This window comes from Anguilla anguilla, chromosome 2, assembly GCF_013347855.1.
Source record: "Anguilla anguilla isolate fAngAng1 chromosome 2, fAngAng1.pri, whole genome shotgun sequence".
Lineage (NCBI taxonomy): Eukaryota > Metazoa > Chordata > Actinopteri > Anguilliformes > Anguillidae > Anguilla > Anguilla anguilla.
Genome location: NC_049202.1, coordinates 59,263,201 through 59,276,877, shown reverse-complemented (window position 1 = coordinate 59,276,877; position 13,677 = coordinate 59,263,201). Strand labels below are relative to the sequence as shown.

Below are 13,677 nucleotides of genomic sequence, written 5' to 3'. Positions count from 1 at the left end.
GGGAGTGAGAGATTGGGAACCATCCAAGCCAACAGACGTGCTAATTCAATCACAACAGGACAGCCAATACACTACGGCCTAATTGATAAGTGTTAAAAAACTGACTATATCCTTCTTAGTATGTGTATTCAACACTCCTGATCAAAGCTTCGAAAACAAATAAGAAGCAGCCTCTGGAAAGGTTCGTGGTTCAGTCTGACTCTGCTGAATCCAAGGTGTCATTCGTGCGCTTTGTCACTGCCGGTATTGGAAATAAACTTTGTACTTTTTCATCACGTTCGAGAGACGTCCTTTTTTCCTTACAAAATGTACTCCAACATAGTCAGTGATATACACTACATTTCATGATTTTCAAGTTTTTTTCCCCAAAGTACTTATACTGAAAACAAAAAACAAAAACAAAACAAAACAAAAAACTAATGATTAGCTACACTAACTACCATGAAAATATTTCTAAAGGGCTTTGTTATTGGTAGAGCTTCAGGGGTGGAGGTAACAAACCCAAAAACTAAATAGAATGCGGTATTCCTGACCATAGAAACACTGCGGAAGATTTCTACCAGGAATTTGAGGATGAAAAAGAAATGTCAGCTTAGCTTTCCAGAACAAAGGAATGGTAGGAGAGCTGTACTTGGAATCATGAACACAGAAAAAAATGCAGAGTTATATTTGGAATTGGTCACACAGAAGGGGTCGCAGAATTCTGAAATCCGGGAAACAGTGCACATGACCTTTTCATGACTGCATGCATCTGCAATAATAGTTTACATTTTTTCCATGCTATATGCGGCTTGGCTAAAGGACTCAGTCACTCTGAAAGTGTATATGTTATATTTATTTATACGCAATGTGTACACAAACGCCTGCCACAATTTTGACAAGTTCAGTTTAGGCCAAGCAGGCTCCTGTTTCCAGGCTTCCTCTCTTTCCCTCTCTCTCTCTCTCTCTCACTCCCACTCTGTCTCTCTGTCTTGTTCTTTTTCTCTTGCTCTCACTCTGTCGGTCTCTCTCACTCAGTCTATCTCTGCCTCTCTATCTCTCAGCTGAAGTGTATTTGGACACCCTCTCTCCATCAGCCTGTTCATTACACACTCACACAACACCCCCCACCCCCTCCACAACTCACACTCACTCTCTTCAAAATAAAATTGAACTAAGATCACAGTAATGTGAAACAGAAGGACAATAGCAGCAGGTTTATGGTCCTTATGGGGTAGAGAGAGACGGCTTCCCCTCTGGCTATCCCAGGATAAACATGTCATCCGGTGTGAATGGGTTATCCAGAAGAGGTTTTTCTGTTTTGTTTTAATTTCAGCTTTTTTTCTTTTTTTTTTTGAAAGAAGGAATATTCCCACGGCTTTCCTGGGAACGATCGAAGGAAACAGGGATGTGTCTGCAGGGAGCGGGAAAGCGAGAAACCAGAGGAGAAGAGGAACAGTGGGGACCCCAGTCACCCAGTCACAAACAGCACTAATTCAGCAAAAAGTAAGATTTTTGTGGGACCTTGCAGGACAGGATTGGAATTTAGAAAATGAAGGGAGGGGGGTGGGGGTGGGGTTGATTCTCCCAATATTGTTGACCAGTGGGTAGTTTTGGGGTGCTGATATATAGTGGAACTGCTCAGTGGCCAACAATAGAGGATTGTGGTTGTACTGGGCAGCTCCCAGGTGTGAATGTGTATGAGTGTTAAGCAGGGCGTGCCTGCAAAAGAGCATCTGTGCTCAGCGAACGTACCCTGGGTAAATAAAGGTTAAATAAAAATGTCATGATTATGATTTTGTGTCACATGCAGTATTTTATTCAAATGTTTGTTAATTACAAAATGGTGTGAATTAGGATAATAATAATAATAATAATAATAATTTATTTTTATTATTAGTAGTAGTTGTAGTAGAGGTATTGTTGCTGTTGTTGTTTTGAATATGGGTAATTCATATTCAAACTCTGATTTGAACATCTACATGTCTGCAGCATGAAGCTGCAAGTACACCCCCTGGGGATATACTTGGGTATTACAGTGTCACTCAGGAAAAGCACAAACACACACACGCACTTTAACATACACACACACACACACACACACAGTCACTGCACTATTTATTTTAACCTTGCATTCAAAATATTAGCAGGAACTAACAAGAATACTTAAAAAAAAAAAAAAACGGGTCATTTTTTTGCCTCAAGTTTGAGCACACTTTCTTCAGAGGAAGATCTGTGCCAAATTATAAACATTATAGACTGTTTAAAAAAAAAAAAGAAAAAAAAAAAGAACCGTCTATCCCAATAAAAAAATACATTTTTTTAGAACATTTAGTCACTATTTATTTGAGAAAGATGGTGCTTTTTCCCCCTCTTTTGGAAGTTCTGTTGCCTTTTGCTTTCTTTTTGGGAAGCACTCTCAGACTTTTCTTTGTTTTGGTTGGCTAGTTTCATTTCCAGATATTCAAAAAGGCTGAAATGGTCAGCCAAATAAAAGCCACACTCTCCAGGACCAGGGCTGATGGCCTCTGTTGAAGACACAGCTTACAACTGGTCACCCACCCCGAGAAGCGTTAGCTCATGAAATTAAGCGCAGTGCCAGAGCACTCAAGATCAGTTGCTTATGGTGCTGGTACCCTGACCCCACTGTGACACTAGTGGGGAGGGTGACTGATGAGGGCAGTGTGACGTTGGTGTGGGCCTGCCAATTAGAGATGGAGTGCGTTTACCCTGGGACCTACGAGCCAGTTATTGGGTCAAGACCCAGCCAATACAATGGAAAATCTGCACTTTCTGGTGAATTACAGACTCATACTTTTTACCACAGTTCAGTCCCGACTTATGGTAACAGATTTTTTTGTTTAGAGTAAATGTGTGTGCAGGTCTGTTTGTGTGTGTGTGTGTGTGTGTATGTGTGTGTGTGGGCATGCGTGTGTGCGTAGGTGTGTGTGGGCGGGGAGGATATGAGGGTGGTGGCAAAGATACATTTCCCCACAACCCTGCGGAATTTCCCCACTGTCACCAGGCAACAGGAGGTATTCAATATGAAATTAATAGGCAGCCCTCGCTTTTTTCTCTATTTAAAAGCAAACTAAAATAATAATTGCATTGTCTTGTAATGGCGTTACCATTCGGTGCATTCCTCAGTTAATGTGGATGAGCAGAAAGCTCCTGTAAGTTCCTGAAGTTCAGTGGGAGTTCAGAGTCATGTCCCAGTGCATTGTGGGGGAAAAAAAGGGGCAAAAAGGTTCTCCTGCGGCTGGCTCGTACCCGCTAACACAAAGCCTTTCCAGAAGATCTGGGTGAGATTTCAGTTAGATTCCATTTGATTGTCAGATAATGTTTTCAATAGGAATGTTCCCCAGGCTTCGATCATTTCATTGCTGCAAAAGTTAAACTTTGAGTTTATTCAATGGATAGCCAGAAAACTGGACAAATGTAGGTTTTGGGATTGTTTACCAATTTTCTGGAATGTATTGGGAACCAAAAACTGTTAACTGTGAAGATGTTCACAGTGCGGAGCAAATCTGAAGAGCTTAATTCTGCAAATGTAAAATAAAACATTATGAGCATGTTGGCATTGGCACTGGGCTTTTTCATGAACACTATTCATTATTTTGTTCATAAACATGCTCCCTTTAAAAAACTTTGAATAAAAGTAATCCCTGGTTTTCACATGAACTGTCAAATTCTTTTAATTTAAGGAATAAATCTTGGACCTTGGCTAGACATTCAGGTGACCCATCTCACTGGCTTACTTTTAGACAGTGAAGACATAAATTACATGACAGGGATTTCCTATCAGACACTCTTATCCAGCAGGACTACACTACACTTCTCAGTTAATACTGAGGTAACCAATCCCCTGACAATGAAGCTAAGTTAATACTGAAGTAACCAATCCCCTGACAATGAAGCTCAGTAAATCCTGAGGTAACCAATCCCCTGACAATGAAGCTCAGTAAATCCTGAGGTAACTAATCCCCTGACAATGAGGCTCAGTTAATACTGAGATAACCAATCCCCTGGCAATGAAGCTCAGTTAATACTGAGATAACCAATCCCCTGGCAATGAAGCTCAGTTAATACTGAGGTAACCAATCCCCTGGCAATGAAGCTCAGTTAATACTGAAGTAACCAATCCCCTGACAATGAAGCTCAGTAAATCCTTAGGTAACCAATCCCCTGACAATGAAGCTCAGTTAATACTGAGATAACCAATCCCCTGGCAATGAAGCTCAGTTAATACTGAGATAACAAATCCCCTGACAATGAAGCTCAGTAAATACTGAAGTAACCAATCCCCTGACAATGAAGCCCAGTTAATACTGAGGTAACCAATCCCCTGACAATGAAACTCAGTTAATACTGAAGTAACCAATCCGCTGACAATGAAGCTCAGTAAATCCTGAGGTAACCAATCCCCTGACAATGAAGCTCAGTTAATACTGAGATAACCAATCCCCTGGCAATGAAGCTCAGTTAATACTGAGATAACCAATCCCCTGACAATGAAGCTCAGTTAATACTGAAGTAACCAATCCCCTGACAATGAAGCTCAGTTAATACTGAGATAACCAATCCCCTGGCAATGAAGCTCAGTTAATACTCAGATAACCAATCCCCTGACAATGAAGCTCAGTTAATACTTAAGTAACCAATCCCCTGACAATGAAGCTCAGTTAATACTGAGATAACCAATCCCCTGGCAATGAAGCTCAGTTAATACTGAGATAACCAATCCCCTGACAATGAAGCTCAGTTAATACTGAGGTTAATACAGTTAATTTAGTCAGTCATGAAAACGAGACCGTAGTGTCATGTGCCTTGGTGAGGACTGTGACAGTTTACACAGAGCACATGGTATAATTCAGCATTGTACTCTCAGTTTACACAAAAAAATGAAAACATGCGTGAGACACAAACAAGTTTTCAATAGAATGTAATGACACCAGCGCCCTATATTTAAATGCATCTCCGCAGATTCCGTCTGACCCTTTAAAAAAAAATAATAATCTGGGTCCTCGTATTTCAGATAAACAGTCAAGCATTGTTTCTTTCTCAGCATCTAGTCACTGTGTGTTTTTAGTGTTGGGCAGTTTCCCAGGTCTGTTAATGTTAAAATAAATATTGAAATAAACTCTACCACAGACAATTTGCCTTCATACCAGAGACACTGTAGCCTCTGTGTTCATTACACTGGGTATTTGTGATTCACAAACCAAAAGAAAAGTCACAAGACAAAACATACTGAAATCCTGATCAGAGTATGATTTGTGTTCAGTGACTCAATGGGTGACATCTAAAGGAATGTTTATAAAGCCAATTTGGTTTTAGTTTAATTGTGAAGTCATAGCGCTACACCCTATCAAGTAAGCCAGGGCCAACTGAGCCAATGTAGGCAACAGTTGTCAGTGTGGCAATGGGTAAGGGTAAATAGCCAGACCACGCCACCTTGGGAATTTCGCCCAAGGAAATAAACAGTTCAGACACTTTACAACAGTTTCTCAGGTTCTTTCATTGAAGGAAGACAGAGACATGGCTCAAAAGAAATGATTTTAACTTTTATTGAGATTAAAATAGAGGGCTGGAAGTACCTGTATGGAAAGAATCAAGCTCAAATGGCCAAAACAATTAGAAGCTACAAGAAAATAGCAGACGAATTTAAGCAATGATACCAATTTTTTATTAATTTAACATCAGAATACATACACGGACTTCCAGACTACCCTTGTTAAAAATGACTAAAATGGCCACTAGATGGCGCTGAGGAGTGAGCAGACAACCTACTCGGTGGGAGGGTTACTAGCAATTACGGGCTGTCCTAAAGTAAATTCTACTTTGCACCATGCGTGCCACCTCATCTTCAACACATCAAATTCGTGTTAAATAAGTGATTCAGTGCAATCACTAGGAACGCAAACAGTGAGGGACCTAACCACCAAGCTAACCTCCCCACCAGAGCAGCGCTGGGCTCACGGCCAACCTTGATTTAAGCAATTCAATAGATCTAGTTAAAAACAATGAATCAAATACAAAGAACCAGTTGGTTAGTTTCGATCATTTCGAAATTGAAATGTCAATTAGGGTAGGCCCATTACAGTATTTCCCGTATCTCCGCCAACAAACAGTGTAGCCCGTTTAAGGTTTTAAAAAAAGGAGATTTAACAGCCGAACAATGGCAGTAAAACACGACCAGCGCGGATACACTTAATGAGCGTTGAGGGTAGCAAGTGCCGTACAACTACCAAACACCATAGCATATTCTGACAAAGCTATATTACCAAATCATAGGAACAGGGGAAACCTACAGAATAGCTGATAAGTTTTAGGCACGTAATGTTATGCTAAGAAAGAGGCAAAACAGCAGTACACCTTGGCAACCTAAAAGGGGGGAAAACAAACCAATAAACAAGGTAACCGGACAATTGCTATGAATTGGGGGCCATAAGGCAATCCTACTTATCATACCTCTAGCCTACCTTAAGCCTCAGAAATGCACGCACCTTGATTGGTGAAGACACACCCTCACTTTACTACCTCGGCCAGGCGAATCAATCACTCGCTCTGGCTGACGGATACCTGTGAATGAATCGGAGGGTTTGTTATCCAGTGAAAACACGGACTTTTAGTTGAATATGCACGTCTTCCCAAAATACCTATATGCAGCAACAACTGGTTCACTGTAGGATCCAGCGATTTACTAGAGGCCAGGAAACTACAAATGCAAAAGGTTATGAATGTACCATTGTGGATATTGAACCTTAAAACAGAGGAACAAGACTGCACGGCTACACGTACCTCTCACCAAAACAGGAAGACTCTCAGAAACAGAGGCGGGCACAAGAGCAGGAACCTAGGTAAAGCGAGGGATACGTTTCACCTACCTAAAACCTATCTAACTGGCGAACTACTCAGGGAAGAGGGGTGGGAAAACACGCAACCATTTTACCATGATGTCATCCCAAACAGGAACAAATGAAGAATCACTAGCTCCGGTCACATCAACACACTACTATTGAAGGCCATTATCTGCTCAAATGGCCTTCCATAAAACTGTACGTGTTAACACTCATTTTAATTTAATATATGCACAACGTCAGTAATTTATGCAAGACGTGCTCCCTTGCGTTGTTGTTCGACATCCTGAATATGTATGACTGCCTTGATTCAAGGTCCCTCATTGGCCACATGACATTAACGCCTCGTTATTTGCTCAAATTACCTTCCATAAGCGGCAGGACTACTCGCAAACTATTCAGTGACATCACTGAAGCCATAATCCTGCTAACTGTGACATCATTAAAGTCATAATCCTGAAAACTGTGGCATCATTAAAGCTGTAATCGTGCTAACTACGCCATCATTAAAGCCACAATACTGCTAACTGTGACATCACTAAAGCTGTCATCCTGTTAACTGTGACATCATTAAGGGTGTAATTCTGAAAACTGTGACATCATTCAAGTCATAATCCTGCTGCTTGGGGGCAGGAGTGGAATCTCAACAGTCGCTGCAGCTAATTTTGAAGAAAATAGACATTTTTGGAAGTACTTGAGGATTGGACTGGTAAATTTGGCTCTCTGAATGGGAAATAAAGCTAACGCAGAAAAATGAATGTGATGATGTGCAAACAGTACACAATTGATTCCTGTATTACATATATTTTAACTGGGGATTTGGATTAAATGTTTGTATGTCTGGTCTTGGTTGAAAATGAAAGTCACCTGCGGCTGCACAGAACTAACGGTGGAGGGTTGAATTTTTATTGCGTCTTTCATCACAAAGCGCTTTACAGTGAAGTGGCGGGTGTAAACTCATTACCCCTAACCCCCTCCAATGTGTAGCACCCACTTGGATAATAATGGGAAATAGAAATGTAAAAAAAAATCATTAATAACATAATGTAAGTAATATGGGAAAGAAAAAAAAAATTCATAGAACCAGTGTCATTAGCCACAGCACCAGTCCTCTTCATTGCACCCTGATCACTGTGGTCAAGAAAGGGGATGTCTATGATTTCTGCACATGCTGAGCAGCACAGGAGTTAAAGTGGTTGTCAGGGAGATGATAATGCTCTTTGAACTCTCTTTCACTGCCACACTGAATGATGGATTTTGTGCATAACACAAAGGGTTAACTATATATATATATATATATATATATATATATATAGTAAAAATATATACATTTCACAATACCACTCAATTGGCAACGGAAAACAAAGGGAAACATACATTCACTTACAACACTGTTTGTTTAGCGATTTATGGATCAGATCATTGTGTCAAACTTTGGAACGTTATTCTGCTGGCTTTATGTGGATCCAGGATTTTTGTTTCATCATTCTAGCGCTGAATGCGTCCCAGTTATAAATACTTTTCCTTGAGAGAGAGAGAGAGAGAGAGAGAGAGAGAGAGAGGATTCCAGGATTGTGAAACATGGGAAGAAGGACTTACATTGGTCCATATGTTTCCCATCTAGAAATTTCCATAGCGATGTTCAAGCCATGACATATGCTTTTGTCGGCATAGAAAAATATACATTTTTGTTGGTGCACCTGAGACAGGTAGAGGAGTCTGCAGTGAAGGTTTTTAACATAGGTTGCTATGCTTGCATTTCTTGGCACCGGCAGTACGCTAGTGGCTCCTGCTCCTGTTATATAAATTTAAACCGTTAAGCAACAACAATGTTACAGTCGTGCATAACAGCAACTAACATACCCAATCAGAAATGAGCGATCAACAATAATAGGAAGAAAGAAGAAGGAAGAAAGAAAAAAGAGGAATAAGACAGAAGAAGAAAGAATGAGTAAGAAGATGAAGAAAGGAAGAAGGAGGAGGAGGAGGAGGAAGAAGAAGAAAAAGAATATGCAACTACTATAAATAGTCAAGAATGAAATCTAGCAATCAGCAGATGCAAAGCGAATGTCTGCACTGTAATCCTTTCCCTAAAAATATGACCTCATACTCACTCTCACTCTTCAGAATTTCCCCTTTGTGAAGTCCAAGCGACATCTCACATCTCGCGGTCAAGTTTTTGCCCATTCGTTTTCTTTGTTTTTCTTTTGTATGTACTGTATGCAGATGGATTATTGTTGGAGCACTTCACTGGGAAATGCCGGAGAAGGCCATAGGCCATGAAAGCGCATAGTAACATGCACACCGACAGCCAGGTGGAGGCTCGCTGTCCAAATACTATAGTGGCTCACTTCGGTGTTTATTGAAAGCCTGTACTTATAAAGTATGCAGACCTTCAGTTTGCTTATCACAGGTCCCAGAGCTCTCCCTGTGGAGTCCGATTGAAGTCCCTATACCATTGTAAAAATTCATATGTTTATCTAGTATGGAACCAAAACATTTATAGGTATAAGTATAATTTAGTGACAAATCTCCCAAAAAAACAAAAAACAAAAAAACCGATTCGCTTCCTATTTCTCTGTTTTTTCTAAAGTGCACAATAAAGGTGTTTTCTCTGGCAGTCATTTGTCTCCATGTGAGGCATCAGACATTGACAATGTTTAACCTATTTTGAAGATAACGAACATGTTTGCCCAAATCCAGGTGATTGGAACAGAACACAGGGGAGTGGGTATGTGTATGGTATGTTTGTGCGTATGGTACAATAGAAGTGCACCACCTGGGAATCGAACCTCCAAACCCAGACTTGAAAACTCCTTTCCCTAACGGTTATAGACTTGCAGGAAACCTTCCACAGGCTTTCAGCCCCCTTCATTTACAGAGGAACTCATTCTGTTTTGTCTTCCTGAATGGGAATTAAATAAACACAGAAAAAATAGATCATAAATATGTGTTCCAGTGCTATACATGTATGCCTTCAACATAATGAAATTTCATTATACGGCACAATGAGCCTTCACATTTTAAAAGTTACATTCAGATCTTGCACATCTCATGTTGTCTGATGTTGAACTTCAAGCACTCTTGGAAAACAGTCAGCCAGTGAAGTACTTGGCTAAACCTTGCACCAGTTTTGTATTGTGTCTGTTTGTTTTTAAAGATTAGTTTTATAAGAGCAAAGACCTGCGACCTCTGCCTGTACCCCACATTCCTACACCACTACCTCTGTGACCCTTGACCCGTGACCCCTTGCATGTGGTTGTAATCAGGAGATCCAATCAGAAGTGGGGAGCATGTTGATTGAGGGGAAATGAGGGTAATGAGAAACAGGCTTTGTACCACACCATTCTACATCCTCCATCACACACACACACACACACACTCACATACATTTGCACGCACATACACACACGCAGACAAATCCACACTCACCCACACACACACACAGACACGTATACACACAGACACACACGCACACACACACGTATACACACAGACACATTCATACACACACACGTATACACACAGACACACACACACACATGCACACACATATACATACGGACACACTCACACATATTCACATACACCCACGCACACCCATGCACACACACACACACACCCAAATGCACACTCACACATACGCACATACACACACACACGCTCACGCACACACACACACACACACATATACACACACACACACACGTATACACACAGACACACTCCCACGCACACACACACACACACACACACACACAAACACAGAGCAGCTGTTTAATCACGCCGCAGCTCATTTAGTGGCTGTAGTTAATGAGTTGTGGCTGCGCTCTGTGGAAAGGTCACCCAGTTTGCTGCTTTCCCATTGTGTGGGACTCAGCCAGTCTGTGTAAAGTAAAAGGCCGGGATGGGGGTCCCTGCTGCCGGATACCCTTTTCCAGTCTCCCCTGGTAACCCCTCTGCCTATCAGCTGAGACAGGCAGGCGAGGTGAGGGCTGTTTGCCTGTCCCTCTGTCCAGTCTGAGGACACCCAGCTAAAAGAAAGAAAAACTTGACAGGACCAAGTCTCAACCCCAAAAAAGCAAATAATAATAATAATAATAATAATAATAATAATAATAATAATAATAATAATAATAATAAATAAATAAAAATAAAACAATTGCAAGTACAAAATAAAGGGCTCAAACATAGATGATAAAAAGGTTCCCAGTCTTACATGGAATCAGGCTACAGAGGAAGAACCCATCCTCTGACTGGACAGCTTGGTATCAACAGTTAAAGATGGGCTAAATGGCAATAGAGAACTAATGGGGAATCCGTCATTGCAAATAATCATTGTTGGACAGATTATGGTCTGAGGTATTAAACTAGCTGGTAAGATAGACATCTCCTTTTATAGTAATATCTGGTTCAGAAGAGCAAGGTCATCCATCGAGGTAGTGTCATGACAGGGGTTTAATACAGGAGAGGTTCAGCCCTGGAGTAAAATGCAGTGAGAATATTCTAGTTCCTCTGACATCATGCTTTAATCATCACAGTTCTGCAGTTTTTCTGGTCTGTTTCACTCCCTGGAGCTCCTCCCTCTGTCATATCTCCTTCCTCAGGTTCTTCTCATCTTCTAATTCTCACTGGATCTTCTCTGAAGTCTTTTTCTCATGCTGCTAAAGCCTCTGTTCCTCTCCTCCTCCATGCTGTCAGACATCTGCCGGAGCTGTGTGATCTGAGTGTGGCCAGCCCTGTTCATATTGCTTAACATGTGACGTCCGCCATGACACTGACCAATGAGCACCTGAAGCTCACATCCAGGCTGCACAAACGTCTCTAAACATCTCCTTTCCTATCTGTGTCCACGTGTGAGCAATAGCTGTTCTCACATACCATTGTTTTATTTTTAGAGTGGGCTGACAATCACCGCAATGCTCCTCCCAACCACCAGGGTGTGTGCTTCCTGACACTGCAGCTCTGCACTGATGCTCAATGGAGAAATACACAGCATCCCAACAGCATTTCCTTGTGACCTCATTTCTTCATTTAATAAACACTGAATTTTACTCGCTTTGTTGCCAAGTACAATGAACCTCCAGAAGCATAACATATGATTATTTCATGTTTTTTATTTTATTTTTAATAGCAGGAGTCACAAATACAGAATGATTGGACTGATCACAGTAGTTTTTAAAATGTAGTAAATGTATTAACTATACTATAGAGTTTTCTGGTCTGTTAAACAGACATGTAAACCGTCTCAACAGTAAAGGGCTTTGATGGTGTTGTGCAGGTGTGGGGTTCATATGCCTGCCATGCAGTGGGTGTGGTCTTAACCACAGGAGGCCAGATGGATGTGAATGCCTCCTTAAGGGTCTCTAAACAGCACAAACAATCATCTAATAATCTAAGAGGCCTTCTTCATGTGGTGCTCCAGATATTTCTCCCGAAAACAGAAACTAGGAAATACTAGTTCAGGCCCATACCCAGTCTGAATCCCCAGGAATCCAGCAAGTGAGGTCACAACCTCCCCAGGAGGAAGAAAAGACTCAAATAGTGGGAACAAATCTCTGGTCTGAATGAATGAATAAATCAATAAATAATTTATTCATTAATTAATAATTTTAATTTTAATTTGTTTTGGAACCGCTTTTCCTTTTATAGGTCAGACGGAGTCCACCCAAACAGGCAGGGTAGCCGAATGCTAGCGGCTAACTTGCAGCACGCTGTGCAGTCCTCTCCACGTGACTGACTGTTTACCTCTCCTACACACACCCCCGAACTCCCCTCTTCTTCTCAGGTTTTACCCCAGGCCTCTGTTTCCAGTACTAGCACCCCCTATCTGTTAGGAGTGCAATTTTTTCCTTCGTCCTCAGTGGCCTTTCCCTTTCCTTCTCCTCCGGTCTGTACCACTGGCTCTCCCTACTCTCGTATCCTTAAACTTAATGTTCAACAGTATATCTCTCCTCCCATCATTCCTACCCGAATCTCTGTTAGATATCCCACTCATTATCCAATCCGTGCTGTTACTGTTTCCAATTTAATTACAATTCCCCTTCAGCTTCCTATCACCAGCTCTGTTCCCATTCTATTTAATCCAACTACCTTTAGAAACAGAAAAGGATTAGGAATTATTCACTTAAATATTAGAAGTTTACTTAAGAAATTAGATCATGTAAATATACTAGTCATGCAGACTGACCTGGATATACTGGTTTTAAGTGAAACTTGGCTTAAAAATAGCATCAGTGACTCAGATGTAGCTCTATTGGGTTACAACTTATACAGAGTGGATAGAACTGGTAGGGGAGGAGGGGTGAGTATATATGTTAAAACAGGTTTCTCTGTAACAATCTTAAAAGCTGTCACAATTCCAAGAAATTTTGAATTCCTTGCACTGAAGGTTCAACTGGGGCCTAACTCAGTAATTGTGGTTGGGGTCTATAGACCCCCATCTGCTGAGTTAGGCTCCATTGATGCAATAGCGGATCTACTGTCCCATTATTCCAATGCTGAATTGATTGTTATGGGTGATTTTAACTTGAACTGGCTGAATGTTACTTCCAATCATTTCAAGGAGGTTAGTGCTGGCCTTAACTTATTCCAACTAATAACAGAACCCACTAGGCCAAATCTGAAAGACAGCTCAAAATCTACCCTAATTGACCTTATTTTTTCTAATAGGGTTGATAATATCACTGCCTGTGGTGTCTTTGAGCTTGGAATCAGTGATCATTGCCCTGTTGGCTGCATTAGAAGTACTCGGCTAATGAAAACAAAATCTCACAAGGTTATGAGGAGAAATCTAAGACATTTTAATGAGCAAGCCTTTTTATCTGACGTTTCCCAT

The 13,677-nt window shown here is 41.0% G+C and overlaps 1 protein-coding gene and 1 long non-coding RNA gene across 2 annotated transcripts in view; both read left to right on the top strand.

Moving 5' to 3' along the window:
- The window catches only part of LOC118219848 (hemicentin-1-like), a 508,226-nt gene that overhangs the window by 28,670 nt on the left and 465,879 nt on the right, over positions 1-13,677 (top strand). The window lies entirely within an intron of this gene.
- On the top strand, positions 6,534-11,919 carry LOC118219893. The gene is made up of 2 exons (XR_004763880.1): positions 6,534-7,037; positions 11,738-11,919. It is a non-coding gene; the product is annotated as an uncharacterized LOC118219893 (long non-coding RNA).